The 20,535-nt window shown below is 43.6% G+C and overlaps 1 protein-coding gene across 1 annotated transcript in view; it reads right to left on the bottom strand.

Moving 5' to 3' along the window:
• The window catches only part of plxnb2a (plexin b2a), a 125,410-nt gene extending 104,875 nt beyond the window's left edge, over positions 1-20,535 (bottom strand). Inside the window, exon 1 of the mRNA XM_034526874.1 lies at positions 20,191-20,535. The gene's annotated coding sequence lies outside the window, so the exon portion shown is untranslated. The remainder of the gene's footprint in view (positions 1-20,190) is intronic.

Raw genomic sequence — 20,535 nt, 5'->3', positions numbered from 1 at the left:
TGGATGTCAGCCACAGAACAGAACCACAGAAGAAGAAGTCCATCGTCCCTCTGCCAGTAATTTATTTGACATCTTAAGCTTCCGTGAATCGCTGCTTTTGTAGAAAGAAAAAAAAAAAGATTACCCAGAAGCCGCGAGAGAGAGAGAGAGAGAAGAGTGTACCGCTGTCATTTAGTCGCCTGGTGCAGCTTCCGGATCGAATCGCTGCTCTTTTGAGACCTTAAACAATTAGACCAGAGAAGAAGAAGAAGAAGAAGAAGAAGAAGAAGAAGAATGCGCCGGAGCAAAAGAGCCGCGATAACAATTATGCTAACTCTTCATCCATCCCGCTCTGCAGGGTTGTGGGTCTGACTCAATGAATCATCTGTGACTGGAGGTGTCCAATTATTAATCTCAGGCCTCCAGCTTCTTTTACACTTAAGCATCAAAGAGGGGTCTGGATTCGACACACGAGAACACCGATTTACTCTTTTACAAAAGCTTCTCGGTGTTCTTGGAGTAAAATCAAGGTCTTAAGATTGTCGTCTTCTTCTTCTTCTTCTTCTTCTTCTTCTTCTTCTTCCTCCAGCCTCGATGGCTTGGCTCTCAGCAGTCGGACCACGTCCCACAAACGGCTGACATCTTGTTTTAGAGCCAGGTGCCTCGGTGGTCTGCATCCAGAGATTCCCTGCTGGCATCAATCAACGTCAGAGACGCTTCAGACCCACTTAAGCGCCCGTTCTCGTGGGTTCTAGAGATCACAAGCTGCGGAGTCGTCTAAGAATTTGCCTGATGGGAAGAGGGGGGGGGGGGAGGCTTCACCGCCAGTTTTCGTCTCCTGAAGAGGGTGTTTTTTTTTTACGAAGGCTGATACTTCTAAAGTGATGATGTCTCGTAACTTCAGAGTTACCTGCCGGGCTTTCATGCTCTGCAGGACTTGCAGCGCGTACTCAACAGTAACCGGCGGATCCAGTTTTGATGGTCGAGTCTTGAGCTTTGGCGAACATTAACATTAGTATTTACACTTTAAATAACATTAGAATTCCAGTTCGGTTCTAACTAGGTAACAGCGGCCACTCCCTCGTTACCAGTGGTAGAATTTTGAGATACTTTACGTGAGCTTTACACTTAGATAAATGTAAAAAGTTAAATATTTTCCTCATTTCCTAACAGCTTTAGCTACTTTACACATTAAGATTTTACGTATAAAATACAATGTATTGCTAAAATTAAGAGTTTAGGTTTGAGCCCCTGGAAAGAAGTTCCAAGTTTTGTTATTTAATTTAGTATTATTCTATTCTTTGTACATATTGTGCATGTTTATATTTAATATTGCTTTACTTGCATGTAAAGATGCTGCAGTAGAGACATTTTTATTATATACACACACACACACACACACACACACACCCTAATCTCTTCTGACTGTTAAAGGCTTGTGGTTTCTTCGCTGTGTGACGGCACACAACTGGACTGAACACGAGAGGTCGCAAGAAGAGGAAGAAGAAAGAGACAGGCTTTCTTGCTTTGCAGTTTAACAGCGTGAACCTTGACCTTTGACCTTTACTTGCATGCATGCATGTTCGTCAAAACCCACCCGATCACCTCCAACAGGAAGCCGATAAGCGACAAGGGTTTTTTGTAGAGTTAAGCCACATCCACACTACTTTGTTTTCATTTTAAAACTAAAATGAAGTCCCTCCAGACCGCCTAAACGAAGTCGTGACGTCACTCCGGGATTTCATATTCTCAACACGTCTTCAAAACTGCACTCAACAAACAGACCCGGGTGGGTCTTCTCGGACACAGAAGCCACTCGTATTTCCATTACTGTGACTACGAGTTCCTTACAATGCCTTAAATATGACTGTTGGGCTCAGTTGACCCCACGTGACCTTGGATTTGTCGCAATTAATCCGGCAAGAAGAAATGTCTCCGGCCAGAAATTTAAAAAAATGGTGAATGCCGGAGGTTGATGGAGGAACTCACCAAACGGCTCTTCCTGGAGGTTAATGGGGGCTTCGGCTCGGGGACAAATGACAGTTCTAAAAAGGCTTTTTTTATTTTCTTTTTCACATGGCACAAAACATTAAGAGCAATTTAACAACAGAACAAATAAAAATTTGCAGAAACGTTACCGACGACGGGTTCGAAGCCGTCGTTCATTAGAGCGTCGGGGGTTTTCACATCCGTTGCTTGTTGTTTTTAGAACTCGGCTCATTCACAGTCAGGGGCACAAAAGGAAATGTCAGATTTGAGCGTGCGTGAGCACGTGCACGCTCAGCACCTCGGGGGGCCCTCCTCGTCAGCGCTCACGCTGTCAGGCTGTCAGGCGGAGACACTCGCACTGTGACTTTGTAAAGGAAGTACAGAGACACAGTCTGGGAATCACACACACACACACACACACACACACACAGCTAGAAAATCTCCCTGTTACGAGTTTTTAGGAGGCCGACGAACAACGTTTTAATTGATATACTTAACTATTTAATTTAATGAGGATTCGATGTTCTTCTACTACTTTCTTCTCATGCGGTCATAAAAACAGCCTCCGTGAGCAGTGATTTAGTCATTTGCAGGTCTGGTTTCATGTAACCGTAGTAACAACAGCATTTAGGGTGTTAGGCCCATCTTTAAGAAGTCTAGACAGGTTGTTGTTGTTGTTTTTACCTGCAAGTCACCAAATGAGTGCTCGCAGTGGTTTCGGCGGCGTGATGCCCTGAGCAGGAAAACAGGTCGTCATCCTCAATTAGACTCAGCAGGACGCATTCAGTACTGCTGTGTCTTTTTTTTGGTTAAAAGGGGGAATTAACACCAGCTTTGTGTTGAGTTGCATTCTGGGAAATGTATGATCCAGTGATTTAAATGGTTAATCCACACTAGAGGCAAAAGGTCAAGTCATATTGTTGCAACACTAGCACTTTAGTCCACAGGGGGCGTCAGAACCAACACTAGCACTTTAGTCCACAGGGGGCGTCAGAACCAACACTACCACTTTAGTCCACAGGGGGCGTCAGAACCAACACTACCACTTTAGTCCACAGGGGGCGTCAGAACCAACACTACCACTTTAGTCCACAGGGGGCACCAGAACCAACACTACCACTTTAGTCCACAGGGGGGCACCAGAACCAACACTACCACTTTAGTCCACAGGGGGCGTCAGAACCAACACTAGCACTTTAGTCCACAGGGGGCACCAGAACCAACACTACCACTTTAGTCCACAGGGGGCACCAGAACCAACACTACCACTTTAGTCCACAGGGGGCACCAGAACCAACACTACCACTTTAGTCCACAGGGGGCGTCAGAACCAACACTACCACTTTAGTTCACAGGGGGCACCAGAACCAACACTACCACTTTAGTCCACAGGGGGCACCAGAACCAACACTACCACTTTAGTCCACAGGGGGCACCAGAACCAACACTACCACTTTAGTCCACAGGGGGCACCAGAACCAACATACATGAAAGTTCCTTGTAGTAGCTTTAACCAAAAGAAATGGTGGCCCAAGTTGTATTAAACCTTAACTTAACAAACTTTATCTTAAAGTTGAGGAGCCGGAACAATCCAAACGAGTATCGATGTTGGATCCAGTAACGGGCGACGTTTCCTCTACACGAACTCTGTCTGACGGGCGACGTGACTTGTAATTAACGTCAATGCGTTATCTGTCAGCAGCACACATGGACGAGAGACACCGACTGTCATAAAGACAAAAGGCAGGAGAGAGAGAGAAACTACTGATAGTGGCTCTGCAGATAAGACTCTATAGTTAAAACCAGCAAGCGGCAACAGACTCCTGTCTTCAAATCAGTGTGTGCGTGTGTCAGTGTGTGTGTATGTGTGTCAGTGTATGTGTGTCAGTGTGTGTGTGTCAGTGTGTGTGTGCCGTCTAGACTCTTCAAAGGAATTCCATCTCAAATATATACAGACTGTTGAGGGTCCAATTTTCTGACCAGTGTAGCGAAGCGCTCTGTCGGAGGTGTGTGTGTTTAAGTGTGTGTGTGTGTGTCAGACAGGCCAGAGTCTCCACACCTCAGCAACGGCAACCAAGCGAGAGATGAGCATCGCTAAAAAAAGAGACGCAGAAAAGAAAAGGTAGGAGGTAGAGATACGAGAGCTAAGGGATGAGGACAGCATGTTTAATGGAAGTGACAGAGCAAAGCCTTTGCACCTGCACATCACTGGACACACACACACACACACACACACACACACACACACACACTTCTGCAGCTTCAGAAATTGTTTCTTCTCGGCTACAACTGGACTGATAAAACGCAGCTTCTGGCCTCCTACTGCACAACAAATAATTATAATAACGTACAGACAGCGTTCTGAAACCTCTGATCCAATTTATATAACTCTTTCGTGTCCGAGTGCACGTTTACAGCATCATCAACGCAAAAGAAGTCCATTTATTTCAGCTCAATAAAAGGGAATAAAAGGGACTTCACTGGGAGTTACATCAATGTTGGCAGAGAGAAAAAGGGTTTCATTGACCAGATGGCTGCGAATGTGGTGGTGAAAAAGAGGAATAAAAAGGATGGACGAGGGTTGAATAAAAGCTTTAAACGACGGCCCAAATAGCACCCGACTGCTCGCATAATTACCGAAAAGCAAGACGCAGACGGACACTCAAAACACCGACTCAGAGGGAAGAAGATCTGCAGCAGCAGACAGGAGGAAAAAAAGGGGATGAAAATGTAAATGTCTGCATTTATATGGAGCATTTATGCAAAGTTCTTTGACGGTTGATGGAAGCTATAGCTGATCGGACCACGGGGAGCGACTTGGCATTCAGCGTGTTGTGGAGCTGGGGATCGAACCGCCGGCCCCGTCGTCAGGGGACGACCCGCTCTGACTGCTGAGCCACAGCAGATAGTTTTGGTCCCAAGAAGTCTGAGAAAATTATTCTTCTGGTTGTATAGAAGTCTATGCTTCATGTGTTGAAGCTGCATTCTCTCTCCTGACCACCAGGGGGCGACTCCTCTGGTTGTATAGAAGTCTATGCTTCATGTGTTGAAGCTGCATTCTCTCTCCTGACCACCAGGGGGTGGCGACTCTGGTTGTATAGAAGTCTATATTTCATGTGTTAAAGCTGCATTCTCTCTCCCGACCACCAGGGGGCGACTCCTCTGGTTGTATAGAAGTCTACGCTTCATGTGTTAAAGCTGCATTCTCTCTCCCGACCACCAGGGGGCGACTCCACTGGTTGTATAGAAGTCTATGCTTCATGTGTTAAAGCTGCATTCTCTCTCCCGACCACCAGGGGGCGACTCCTCTGGTTGTATAGAAGTCTACGCTTCATGTGTTAAAGCTGCATTCTCTCTACTGACCACCAGGGGGCGACTTCTCTGGTTGTATAGAAGTCTATATTTCATGTGTTAAAGCTGCATTCTCTCTCCTGACCACCAGGGGGCGACTCCTCTGGTTGTATAGAAGTCTATATAAATGACTACTTGATTTATTCCCTCAGTAAACATTGTAAATATGAGTCAATGCAGCACAATGTTCAATTAGCAAATTATGGTCTATTCAACTTATATTTGCCTCATCAGCTCTTGTTTGAACAAACTTTATTGGCATCGTCAGTCAGAAATGTAAACGACAAGAAGAAGTTATCGATTTCAGCTTCAATCAACACAAGAAGAAAGACGTTGTGTGCTCTGAAATAATAATAATAATAATAATAATAATAATAACCCTTTAATCATGTTAATCACTTGAACAGAAAGATGCACAATCTGTTCCAGACACTTAAATCAGGAGGGTCGATATTTTTGGAAAAGATTTGGCTACTTTTTTTTCTTTCTTCATAAAGCTGAACAGTCAATATTTTGTCCGGAAAAGCATAAACAAGGCTCTTTAAAATCAAATCTACAATTTTTTTAAACGCTTTAGAAACCGGAGCTCTTAATCTACTCGTTTACAGGATATTCAACTGTCTTTACGATACACTTAATACTTCTTTCTCTACAGGGAGTGTATGAATATGAGATCTGGGGGGTGGAGGTCTGCTGATAAGAGGCAGATTCACCCACAATCAGTGGGCCAATCTGAGCCGTGTGTGTGTGTGTGTGTGTGTGCGTCCTTGAGAAATAACCCTGAAGCGAGTGTGTGAGTGTGTGTTGTTGGCATTGACATCCTCCTGTTTGGTAGCACCCCCCCACACACACACACACACACACACACACACACACACACACACACACACACACACACACACACACACACACACACACACACACACACACACACACACACACACACACACACACACACACACACACACACACACACACACACACACACACACACACACACACACACACACACACACACACACACACACACACACACACACACACACACACACACACACACACACACACACACACACACACACACTTAATGAGATGCAGCTTTGCCGCGTATGGAGTCTCACACACACACTTTCCTCCACATGTTGTTATAATTGTTGTTGTTTTCATGTCGATCGCCCTTCAAACTCAACTGAATGTTGGATTAAATGAGATTCACATTCCTCGACGTAATAACCCTAAATCCACTTTTTAAAGTCATAAACAGTCGATGACGTGTGCTCGCCCAACTCTTAACAACAAGTACGATGGATGTAATGTACCTCGTTAATGGAAGAGACGTTGCTACGGTTACATTGAGACTGAATCCAGAGAGACGGGGATTCATATTTTAACTACGATTGTGCGGTTTCCATTGAAGTCCCGCCCCCTTTTCCACTGGACCACCATTGGGTTTTAATTGGAGAGTTAAAACACGAGTGATGCAATGAGATGAAGAGGAATGAAAACAAAGAGGAAGGGGAAAAAGAGGAGGGGGCGCCAGAACCAACACTACCACTTTAGTCCACAGGGGGCGTCAGAACCAACACTACCACTTTAGTCCACAGGGGGCGCCAGAACCAACACTACCACTTTAGTCCACAGGGGGCGCCAGAACCAACACTACCACTTTAGTCCACAGGGGGCGCCAGAACCAACACTACCACTTTAGTCCACAGGGGGCGCCAGAACCAACACTACCACTTTAGTCCACAGGGGGCGCCAGAACCAACACTACCACTTTAGTCCACAGGGGGCGCCAGAACCAACACTACCACTTTAGTCCACAGGGGACCCCAGAACCAACACTACCACTTTAGTCCACAGGGGGCACCAGAACCAACACTACCACTTTAGTCCACAGGGGACCCCAGAACCAACACTACCTCTTTAGTCCACAGGGGGCGTCAGAACCAACACTACCACTTTAGTCCACAGGGGGCGTCAGAACCAACACTACCACTTTAGTCCACAGGGGGCACCAGAACCAACACTACCACTTTAGTCCACAGGGGACCCCAGAACCAACACTACCACTTTAGTCCACATGGGGCGCCAGAACCAACACTACCACTTTAGTCCACAGGGGGCGCCAGAACCAACACTACCACTTTAGTCCACAGGGGGCGCCAGAACCAACACTACCACTTTAGTCCACAGGGGGCACCAGAGGAAGAAGAAGAGGAACAAAAAAAAAAAAGTGGGGGAGGAAAGAGGAGGATGAGAAATGAGAAAGAAGGAACAAGAGAAGAAAAGCTGAAGGGAAGTTTTGGGTGGTTTGTTTTTGGCAGCGAGAAGTTTCCATTACTAAATAAACTGAAACCAGATGAATAATCACCTCATAACTGGAGCAGGAATTTACTACAACACACACATTATATATATATATATACACACACACACACACACACACACACTGTTTTAGCACTGCAAGAAGAGAGGCAGAGAAGACGAGAAAGAGAGAAAAGAGTGAGAGAAAGAAAGCGAGAAAAAGGGAACGAGAAAGAGAGAGTGAGAGAATGAGCGCTCCAGGAAACACTGATTTGAGGAATCCCAACAACTTCAACAGGAAGTAGCAGCTGGCTTCAGATCAGCTTCTGCTAACAAACACAACGTGTTACAGGAATAACTTTTGTGGACCATCCGTTGCCACGGATACGCAGCCGACGGATCACACCGATCTTTGACCCCCTCCCCCCCCCACATGTCCCAGAAGTTTCCTTGTTTCTCACGTAACTTCTGCATTTCAACAGTTTTATCATGACTGAAACGGTCAAATAGCTTCCGTACTTCAAGAGAGAAGTAGAGTCATCTATGTAGACTTCTATACAACCAGAGGAGTCGCCCCCTGGTGGTCAGGAGAGAGAATGCAGCTTGAACACATGAAGCATAGACTTCTATACAACCAGAGGAGTCGCCCTCTGGTGGTCAGGAGAGAGAATGCAACTTTAACACATGAAGCATAGACTTCTATACAACCAGAGGAGTCGCCCTCTGGTGGTCAGTAGAGAGAATGCAGCTTTAACACATGAAGCATAGACTTCTATACAACCAGAGGAGTCGCCCCCTGGTGGTCAGGAGAGAGAATGCAGCTTTAACACATGAAGCATAGACTTCTATACAACCAGAGGAGTCGCCCTGGTCTCACTGCACTTATCGCCGTTTGGCTCACATCCACTTCCTGCAATTATTTCACAATAAAAGCCCCCCCAGGGGGAGGGGAAGAGATCATAAACCGCTGGAAGGCGTTTAATGTAAAACATCTGGAGGAAATGCCGAGTTTGTGATAAAAGCAAATAGCCAATTAACAGGGTAAACAAGAGCACATGCGCACAACAGTAAAAGAGCCGGCATGAGGTCAGAAATCAAACCTGTGGAGGCAAAATATGTTTTTACTGAATTTAAAATGTTTCTTCTGCTTTACGGATGTTTTTAAAGCGACGAGAAACCCCAAAGAGAGGGAGAGAAGAGAAAAGAGGCCAAGAGGGAGGAGAGAAACAAGAGGGGAGGAAGGCAGGGAGCCAAAGCATAGGAGGTCAAACAGGTCAACACACAGGAATGTGTCTCACACACACACACACACACACACACACACACACACAGAACCCAGTACAAGTACAAGCTGTAATACTTGTACAACATTTAATAGATAAACAATAGCCGTCACACACACACACACACACACACACACAGGGTCTGAGGTCGCCGTCCACAAACCAAAACTTCAACTTTATAACGAGACCTGCAGAACTAATTAAAAGTTAAAAGAAGGTCAAATGTTTCTTTTCGGGTCGAAATGCTAATGAGGTGCTGAAGTACGAACATCTGGTCGAGAGCTCATAAATAACACAATGAATGCTGCACTGCAGCCGTACACACACACACACACACACACACACACACACACGGCAGGGCGACTCGCCCGAAAACACACCGGCGTGGACTCAAAAGCAACAAAGTAGCAAAGTTAGCCTCCAAAAACCAGCCGGACAAACGGAAACAATTCAAGGCTGCGATTGGTTGTTCATCACCACGACGATTCTGCGTAGCAAAAGTTTCAATATTTTGATCTCGAAGCACTGAAATAATAAAAATAATAATCCTTTGGGGGATTGTCGCTCGCAACAATCCCCCAAAGGAAAACATTTACAAAAAAAAAAAGAGTTGAACAGATTCTCACCCAGCAGGTTTATTGCTGAGGAGCACACACACACACACACACACACACACACACACACACACACACACACACACACACACACTTCCAGTGTGTCAACAGCTACAGCCACTCTGTTTAACTGCTTTATTCATGGGTCCAGTGGAAAGTACTGACCGTCACCGATTAGTGTGTGTGTTAGTGTGTGTGTGTGTGTGTGTGTGTGTGTGTGTTCCCCCCTCCCTCTCTCTCTCTTGCAGCCAAATGGGAAGCACTTGACAAACATTACCGAGACCTTCGAGGCAAACAGTTCTCCCTCGACCCCGATCGACCTCCTGGTCCTTCAACGAGGATTTTAACCGTTTACGTCTCAGGAGAATCACAAATGTAATTAATTTAAGCAGATAAACAAGCTCTGTGGAGCTGTATTATTATTATTATTATTATTATTATGTGTTTAAAAAGCGTCCTCGGTGTAAACACAAACAAACGTCAACAACAAGTCTCACATCCGTCGTAATCTCGTCCCAAAAACCGGAACGTGAGGACCGACCTCGAGAAGAACTGAAGGCGAGAAGAACGCCCGAATAACCACGAACAGTAACGATAACGCTGCCCGTCGGCGCCCTGAAAGGAGCTCCGGCTGTAATCGGCGGCGTGTTGGTGATTAGTCACCGGCGCGCTGATTGCATCATAAGGACAACAAATAGGGCCTCGACCCGACAACATGGTTGTGGGTTTGAAAACTTGAATGTACATGAATATTTCTCCCCCCCCCCCCCAAAAAAGAAAAGAACATTCAAACTGGTTGAATATCCTGTAAACGAGTAGATTGTTGTGCAAAATATTCACACAAAAATGGTAGATTTTGATTTTAAAGAGCCTTGTTTTACGGTCTTTATGCTAAGCTACGCTAACCGAGAGGGTAGCGATCTTCTTCTATAAGAAGAAGACAATAAATGCAATTCACCAAAAATGTTTACAAAAACTATTCAAGCTGAATTATCAAAGTTTAAATTTAATGGAAAAATAAAAGTTCACGGAAATACTTCCGTGTGACATTTGAAATATCTTAAAGGGATTAAAACTGGTTGAATTTCTCTTTTCTGGACAAAATATTGACTCTTCAGCTTTATGAAGAAATATATTTATTATCTTTTTCCTTTTTGACCCCAAACAAAAACGACCTTTAGACTTATTATTCTATAAACAAGAGCAAAGTAAATATTTGGAGAAGACGTGTCACAACAAGAATGTAGATATAGATGTAAAAGAAGGAAATCGCGTCCGTGATTCTTCCTCCGCTGCTTTTAAACAGTTTGAAATGTGTTAAAACAATTAAAAACTAACTAATTAATCCAGAATTATATTCAAATGTATTCGGAAAGATAGGATTTCATCAGTGTGTCATTCCACACACACACACCTCGTCTCATGCCGCCATGCAGTTCTCAAATGTGCGAACGTGTCTGCAGATATTTGTGTATCACACTGCGCTCCGTGTTAGTTTAACACACACACACACACACACACACACACACACACACACACACGGTATGAATGAGGTGCCAGAGCAGCGGCTCGTGGTGCGATCTCTCAAAGTGATTTTTTTTTTTTTTTTTTTTTTTTTAGGAATCTTGAGTCACGTTTTCTCATAGAACGGTGGAAACTCCCACAGCCGGAGACCAGTTCCCAGCCGTCCATCAGCTGGGAAGTTCCCCAGTGAGGTCACACACACACACACACACACACACACACACACACACACACACACGCACACGCACACGCACACGCACACGCACTTTTTTTTTTTTTACAATTGAGGTTCACGAAATGCATTAATTATATTATATTATTATATTTAAAAAACATTATTTTAAAATATGTATGAAAATAAAAAATAGACACGTTTTTTGTATTATTGTTTTTTTTAAAAATTATATTATTTTGGCAGAGGGAACTCACAAGAGAAAGATTTGGAAGAAAAAAATAAAAAATGCTCAAATTAACACGGGAGCCCTCAAAGTTTCCCACAATGCAACACAAAGGGCACCAAACCACAGGAGTAAAGCGGCGTGGCCCTTTAAGAAGTCCTGAAGGCTCAAACCTGTTTACATCCAAACTCATGACACACGGAGACAGAGTTGAAGAAGAGGAGGAGGAAAGAGATAAAGAAGTGATGAAGAAGACACAATGATTGGTTTGAGGAAGAGGAGGAAGAGGAGGTGGAAACATGAACTTCAGTGGAAACACAAACAGGAAGTAGAACCACGAGGACGAGTTTCAGGGAGTTTACTGACGTTCAAATGCAGCAGGAACGCTGAGGAGAAAGTAAAGAGTGGATGTCAGGAAGCTTCAGGCCTTTATCTGCTTCACCTCCATAAACAAACAGTGGTCAAGGACACACACACACACACACACACTTTGCTTCTACTGCAAACACAACCTTTGGACGCTACACAAATAAAACACACACGATCCGTTGCCAACGGACAAACACACACACACACACACATTAAACATGCCACAAGACCTAGATTTGCTTTTTTAAAGTTCCATATTAAAAAGTATGATGTTCATGTTGAAATAATGCAAAATTCTCAAGGTCATATTCGGCAAATAAGAAGCTAATGGATTCAGAAAGATGTCGAGCTTCCAGATGAAAACACCAGATATGCAATATAACTTTACATATATGCAAATGCTACATCATTATTAGTCTATCAAATGTTAAGAAATTGTCAGTTTAAAACTCCTCGGGGACCAAAAGAACACCTTTCAGACGTCTTGTTTTGTCAGATTTAATTTGAAATGATTTAAAAAAACAGAAGAAAGCAGCAGCATTGTCACATTTTGAGAATTAATTAAGTTATAAACTATATATTTCAAGTTAATTGACGAGTCGTCCAGCTGATGGACGTCGTCGAGCGCTCCTAAAAAACCAGAAGCAACTTCCTGCAGTGATGCAACGTTGACACGAGCAGCAGCAACTCACTTCTAAGGACTTCCTGCGTCTTCTTCCCTTCGGCTGCTGGAGCTCCAGGGGGGTTGGGGGGTTAGGGGGGGGTTAGGGGGTTAGGGGGGGTTAGCTTGTTACATCTCACGCTTTGTTGTGGCTCACTGAGCCGACAGCGACGCTGCTTTTAAAAACGAGATTACGCCCACGTTTGAAAAAGATGTTCAAGCACTCGTGTTGAGAAAAGGTGACGTCCCTCGGATCCATCCCAGTGAATCCCCCCCGAACGGTTCCCATTGGTTCCAGTTGGTCCCCAGTCAGCTCGATAAAGAACAAATCACGCGTTGTGCGGAAACCCACTGGTTTTCATTAAAGTCCCTTAATTTGACTTTTAATAGCGTTTTCTTTTTTAAAGAACATCTCTCTGAATTCTTCCCGGGCGGTGCATTCATGCGCCGAAAGTGAAGATCCGACAACAGAGCTCCCTCCTGCAGCTGATGCACAGCGTCGCATTTACAGAAATAAAATATTAACATTACGGTACATTTATGGAGACGATCATCGGGGCCGGAAGAAGACATGGAGAAAAATGGAAAAAGGGTGCAACTTCGCGGTTCTTCGGCGTTGAACCTGCAGAACCGGCGGTCGGTTCCTTTGAGACCAGGAGCCTCTCGCTCAAAGGGAAGTGCATCCGTCCCTCCGTATAATGAGCCTCCAGCATTAAGCCCACACAATAGACCGGAGCAACGAGAAGAGCCCGTAATTAAAAAGGCCTCGTGTGAAATGAAAAGGAAATGGAAAGAGGCGCGAGTCATTAGACTGAGAGCCTTTTTTTTGTCTCTGCGTCCCTTTTTCATGTTTCACATTCTCTTCCAAGCAAAAGCACCATCTTATCTTTTCTTTTCTTTTCTTATTCGTGTAATGACGACTCTCGTCTTCTTTTTTTTCGGGGCATCACATCTCCGAAAAACAGTCCGACTGACGCGACCCTGAATTAGCACTCTGGGTGCTAAAAAAAAGGCCTCCGCGCTTCCCCCTCTTCATCCTCCATCATCATCGTCGTCGTCGTCGTCGTCGTCGTAGAGGCTGAGACACACAGACGGGAGTGTGGATAAACGTTAAAGAGCATCCGGGGGAGGACTAACCATGCCGGGTGGTTTGGGGGAGGGCAACAGAGCAACAGCATCTCAACCAAGTGCGCAGCTCTTTTCCTCTTCACCTGGTACGACGAAGCAAAGGACGCAGGTGTAAGAACAGAGTCTCCCATCATGCATTGCTCCTGTTGAGCCTGTTACACAGCGAGGGGCAGACACAAGACGTACAATCAAGTATTCTCGAAGTTAAGGTATTTTGGAAGTTAAGACTGATTAAAAAAATATATATATGTGCATTCATGCACAATCGTAAAACAAAGACTTCCCTTCAGACTGCTAAATGCAAAGCTGTTTTGCAGCCTAGCTCGTTACCGCGTGACGACGCCCACGACCAACAGTCCTTTAGCTTAATTTCATTGTTAGTATAAAGTTCTTCAAACTGAATGAAACTCTCAAAGCGAAAGAACAAGAGAAACACTAACGAGGTGCGAAGAGGGGATCGTAATATAGAGGAGGGGATTGTAAGATCGTAATATAGAGGAGGGGATCGTAATATAGAGGAGGGGATGGTAAGATCGTAATATAGAGGAGGGGATCGTAATATAGAGGAAGGGATCGTAATATAGAGGAGGGGATCGTAATATAGAGGAAGGGATCGTAATATAGAGGAGGGGATCGTAATATAGAGGAAGGGATCGTAATATAGAGGAGGGGATCGTAATATAGAGGAAGGGATCGTAATATAGAAGAAGGGATCGTAATATAGAGGAGGGGATGGTAAGATCGTAATATAGAGGAGGGGATGGTAAGATCGTAATATAGAGGAGGGGATCGTAATATAGAAGAGGGGATCGTAATATAGAGGAGGGGATCGTAATATAGAAGAGGGGATCGTAATATAGAGAAGGGGATCGTAAGATCGTAATATAGAGGAGGGGATCGTAATATAGAGGAGGGGATCGTAATATAGAAGAGGGGATCGTAATATAGAAGAGGGGATCGTAATATATAGGAAGGGATCGTAATATAGAGGAAGGGATCGTAAGATCGTAATATAAATGAGGGGATCGTAATATCGTAATATAGAGGAGGGGATCGTAATATAGAGGAAGGGATCGTAAGATCGTAATATAGAGGAGGGGATCGTAATATAGAGGAAGGGATCGTAAGATCGTAATATAGAGGAAGGGATCGTAATATAGAGGAGGGGATCGTAAGATCGTAATATAAATGAGGGGATCGTAATATCGTAATATAGAGGAGGGGATCGTAATATAGAGGAAGGGATCGTAAGATCGTAATATAGAGGAGGGGATCGTAATATAGAGGAAGGGATCGTAAGATCGTAATATAGAGGAAGGGATCGTAATATAGAGGAGGGGATCGTAAGATCGTAATATAGAAGAGGGGATCGTAATATAGAGGAGGGGATGGTAAGATCGTAATATAGAGGAGGGGATCGTAATATAGAGGAGGGGATGGTAAGATCGTAATATAGAGGAGGGGATCGTAATATAGAGGAAGGGATCGTAAGATCGTAATATAGAGGAGGGGATCGTAATATAGAGGAGGGGATGGTAAGATCGTAATATAGAGGAGGGGATCGTAATATAGAGGAGGGGATGGTAAGATCGTAATATAGAGGAGGGGATCGTAATATAGAGGAAGGGATCGTAATATAGAGGAGGGGATCGTAATATAGAGGAAGGGATCGTAAGATCGTAATATAGAAGAGGGGATCGTAATATAGAGGAGGGGATGGTAAGATCGTAATATAGAAGAGGGGATCGTAATATAGAAGAGGGGATCGTAATATAGAGGAGGGGATGGTAAGATCGTAATATAGAGGAGGGGATCGTAATATAGAAGAGGGGATCGTAAGATCGTAATATAGAGGAGGGGATCGTAATATAGAAGAGGGGATCGTAATATAGAAGAGGGGATCGTAATATATAGGAAGGGATCGTAATATAGAGGAGGGGATCGTAAGATCGTAATATAAATGAGGGGATCGTAATATCGTAATATAGAGGAGGGGATCGTAATATAGAGGAAGGGATCGTAAGATCGTAATATAGAGGAGGGGATCGTAATAGAGAGGAAGGGATCGTAATATAGAGGAAGGGATCGTAAGATCGTAATATAGAGGAAGGGATCGTAATATAATAAGCGTTTTCACTCATGGAGTGTTCAGGGAACGTGGGAAAGTTGAACGTCTGACAATGATGTCGAGAAATGGTGCATTTTTGGGGGCTTTTCTGTCGGGTTTTTGGGGGTAACCGCTCGTCAATATTCGACAAACATGAACAAATGTACAGCGGCTGCCATGATTTTACCCGTCTGCCTCTACACCAAAGTCTGTTTTTAACTGTCTAACACAATAACGACGGCGCTGTGAACACCTACACACAGGTAGCGTCGCCCCGGAAGATAGAAAGTGGCGTGTTTGATGTTCGTGGAAACACCGGCGATGAAAAGAGGAACGGGGAAGATTCTTTGGCTGTTGAGGTCTGCATGCGTGAGCGTCCTCATTAAGGTGTAGAGGAACACATCAAAAGGTGAGAGGATGCTCCACGACACGAAACTTTATGACTACCAAATAAATAAAACACAGACGCTTCACGGATGTTTTCATGGAGAAAAACACGCTTCTTAACGAGCTTTGCAATTAAGTTTTAGCATCCAATCAGATGGTTAATTAATCAGTTTGTCTTTATAAACTATGAAAAGTAATGTGCATCACGGCTTCGACCAACAATCTAAAACAAAATAATATTGGATTTAAAAAATCTTTTTTTTTTTTTAAACACAGAAAAGCAGCAAATACTCATATTTAAGTAGCTGGAACTCGCTCAAGTTTGGCATTTTTTCCCAATTAGACTGTTTCGGGACATTGTTTAAAACAATATAAGTTGATTTGATGGACAGATCACATAAAAAGCGACACTTTAAATCCTGTGTGATCATGAATTCAGCAAAAGAAAAGCCTAAAAAAACAAGTAAATTAATCGTAGTCGATTAACCGAGTAATAGTGGTCACAGTCACTTTAATTTGAACATTTAAAAATCATTATACAATATGTTTTGTGGCGGTGACACAAAGTATCAAAACCCCCGTGAAGCTGCTCACAAACTAAACGTAAACAAGTGAAAACAACATCTGTCAAACAGCATGAAAATAAACTCAAGAGACAAATGTGCTGCTGAAAGTGAGCGATGGGCTTTGTGACTCTTTGACCTCTGACCTCCAACGACGTCTTCCTGTGTTAAATCACTACAACATGGAGCTCGAGAAAAATACTTTAAGTCTCTCTCTCTCTCTCTCTCTCTCCCTCTCCCTCTCTCCCTCTCCCTCTCCCTCTCTCCCTCTCCGAGACAGCAAAGTACTGCACTAAAAAGGTTTATTTAATTATAATAACGTTGATATTGTTAACATTACTATTATTATTGTCATCGCCACTCATAATAACAAAATATAAAAGGTAAATCATTTAAAAAATAAATATTAATAAAGTTATATTATTAAAAAAGTAAATATGAATTTAAACATAAATAAAATAGAAATTGTATATTATTCATTTAAAAAAAAGTAAATTATAATTTGAAAAATAAAATTCATGTTAAATAAATAAAAAAATATTGATATTGTTAACGTTATTATTGTCATCACCATCATCACTCATAATGATGTTAATGGTAACAAAAATATAAAGTAAAATAAGTTAAAATAAATATTAATAAAGTTATTATTATTATTAAAAAAGTAAATATGAATTTAAATTTAAATTAATACAAATAATGTTATATTATTCATTTTTAATTTTTTTTTTAATGAATTCATTTTAAGAAATAATAATAATCAAGTAAAAATAAATAAGTAAATCAATCAATTAGTTTGTGGTGAAGGTTTATAGAGTATACACCTTTTTTTCCCTTCCCACCTTTCATTAAAAACACGTCATGCTCAAACTTTCCACGCAGCGGCATGTCAGCGATGTCATTAGTTGTTTATTGTGGTTGTTTTCTCTGAGAGTTCACCCGACTGTTCTCACGTGAAAGATGGTGTCATTCTTCTTCACTTCCTTCACGGTTTACTTTGCAGCCTCGGGCGCCGCTCGGCAACGCACTCTGAAGACAAACCAGTCAGACAGGTCTGCGGCGGTCCAACTGTAGAAAGCTCAACGTCACCGTGACGCTTTAAATATCTTCTGGTTGGAGCTCCAATAAAGTAAAGTTTAGACGGATTGTTTTGTGTGCATCTTTAAAAATAATAAAATACATTTATTATTCATTATTATTTAATACAGGGAGTAGTGCTAATAGCTACATGCTAGCAAGCGGTGGGGGGGGGGGGGGTCACAAAATCTGTTAACCACCCTCGACATTAAGATTGTTTGCTTTTTAGTTGAGAAGCGTGTTAGCTGTGTTAGCTTTGTAGTTCAGAAGCATGTTTGCTTTATAGTTCAAACTTGTTAGCTTTATAGTTCAAACTTGTTAGCTTTGTAATTCAGAAGCTTGTAAGCTTTGTACTTCTTAAGCTTGTAAGCTTTGTAGTTCAGAAGTGTTAGCTTTGTAGTTCTTACGCTTGTTAGCTTTGTAGTTCAGAAGCGTGTTAGCTTTGTAGTTCTTAAGCTTGTTCGCTTTGTAGTTCAGAAGCTTGTTAGCTTTGTAGTTCAGAAGTGTGTTAGCTTTGTAGTTCAGAAGCTTGTTAGCTTTGTAGTTCTTAAACGTGTTAGCTTTGTAGTTCTCAAACTAGTTAGCTTGGTTGCAAACTTAAAATAGCATAAAGACTGGAAAAGGGGGGAAAGACAACTAGCTAACCTTCCAAATCCACCTACCAGCCTGTAAGGCTTCACCTCTGCTTGTATGGATTAAATAAACAAGCTGCACTCTAGGCGAGCCATGCTAGCTGTTTCCCTCCATGTCCAGTCTTTATGCTAAGCTAAGACGTGTGGCATCAAAATTCTCATCGACTCTCTGCAAGAAAGCCAATAACTTTACAGACTTCCCAAGATGTCAAACTATTCCTTGACCACAAACATACGAGCACATTTCTAAAATCTGATCCGACCTTCAGAGCACAGTCCACTTTAAAAAAAGAAGAAGAAAAGAATAAAAATAGATAAGCCAAAAAGCCCAGAGCTCTGCGGCCAAATGCAAAACACGTCCAGCTGCATTATCTAAAAAAACACATTGTTAACCTGCTGACCTCCCCTGAACGCCACACTAATATATTAATTAACAGGCGTTGATGTTACTTTATTGCAGTTCACACGTTCTAGATTAAAAAAAGGTGCAATCTCGCCGTCTCGTTGCCCCGAGGAGCAAACCGGTCCGACTCATTCTGCCTGCAGCTAAAAAATATATATTTCTACAAGCGCCGGGATCTCGCTCCGTTTCCACGTCAGAAGATAAAATGTAAAAACACAGTTTCACAGAGTTTCTCCCACGAGGCGAACACACACACACACACACCGCTTCAACCTCAGCACGACTTCCTGCAGTGAATTAAACGTGGCAATGAACCGCAAACCGCTCGAGCCCATCGGAGCGTCTCACAGTGGGCCCACGGCATCGGGGCAACCTGGAGTCGGAAGCAGAGCTGCTGCAGCTGGAAGGGGGGGAATGGGGGGGGGGTTCCTTCCTCTGGCTCCTCTAATCCATTAACTGACACCACGGGCGATTACCTCCCCATCATGTCCAGCAATGCTTGTGGAGCAGATGGCCCGGCGGCGGCGTTTCCAACGCAGGAGATCCTACTAAGGTGAATGTGTTTAAAGACCACTGGAGCCACGGCCTTGACAGAGTGGACTCATTAACTGGCTGCTGCTGTAAATGGTTTAAGGTCTAAAAAAAATTATAAATAAAACATCCGTTACCACTTCGGCATGTACAGAATATTAGTGACGCTGTCAAGAGCTCAAAGTGTTTTACCAAATCATCTTCTAATGATTTAATGTGCACAATGAATCAAAGTGAATGGTTGTGCACAGGTGCTTTTAAAAAGAGGAGGAGGGGGGGAGTCCAGGCCGGAACGCCTCGGCCCACGCGCTGCAGGCTCCAGATGTGCATTCCGTGGACCTCCCTCGTGCACACAACCCCTCCAAAACATCTGGGAATCTAACGCGCGACCACGAGGACCTCCTAAACCGGTTTGCATCTCATGGAAACGTGAGTTCACTTTGGCTGGCTGGCTGGCTGGCTGGCTGACACACACACACACACACACACACACACACACACACACACACACACACACACACACACACACACACACACACACACACACACACACACACACACACACACACACACACACACACACACACACACACACACACACACACACACACACACACACACACACACACACACATACACACACACACACACACACACACACACACACACACACACACACACACACACACACACACACACACACACACACCTTTTAAAAGTGACGTCACTCAAAGCGTTGGAACGCAGCCCTCCACTCACAGCCGTGACGCCACGAGCGTCTCTCATTACGGTGATTGCAGCTCGCGGAGCCCCGAGAGCCTCTTTAAAAACACCCTCTTCTTAATTTATGTTGAAGGATATAAACACATAATACAAACGCTGCTTACCTCCGGTCACGTGGCTGGTGTTCACCTCGCGCTGGAACAGCCGTGTTTTGTTCCGTCGGTATTTCCCCCAAAATGTATCAAAAAGTTAGAAATGCGTGTCAGAAAAAAAGTTCCCAAATGTACATCCACGGGGGTCCGTGCGCGAGGAGCCGCGCGCAGCTCTCTGAAGTTTTGTAGTCCAACAATATTCCCCACAAAAAAAAAAAAAAAGGACCGAGGAGACGAGCTCGCTACCTTCGTGCGTCCTCACGACCCAGGAAGCCCGGTTCACTACCTGCCCCGGTCTCAGGTGGCAATCATTAACAAACACGCGCACGCGCGCACACACATCCAGTTTAAAAAAAA

The sequence above is a fragment of the Cyclopterus lumpus genome, chromosome 23 (genome assembly GCF_009769545.1).
Source record: "Cyclopterus lumpus isolate fCycLum1 chromosome 23, fCycLum1.pri, whole genome shotgun sequence".
Lineage (NCBI taxonomy): Eukaryota > Metazoa > Chordata > Actinopteri > Perciformes > Cyclopteridae > Cyclopterus > Cyclopterus lumpus.
The sequence above is the reverse complement of the archived record's forward strand: the minus strand, read 5'-3'. Positions and strand labels throughout refer to the sequence as shown.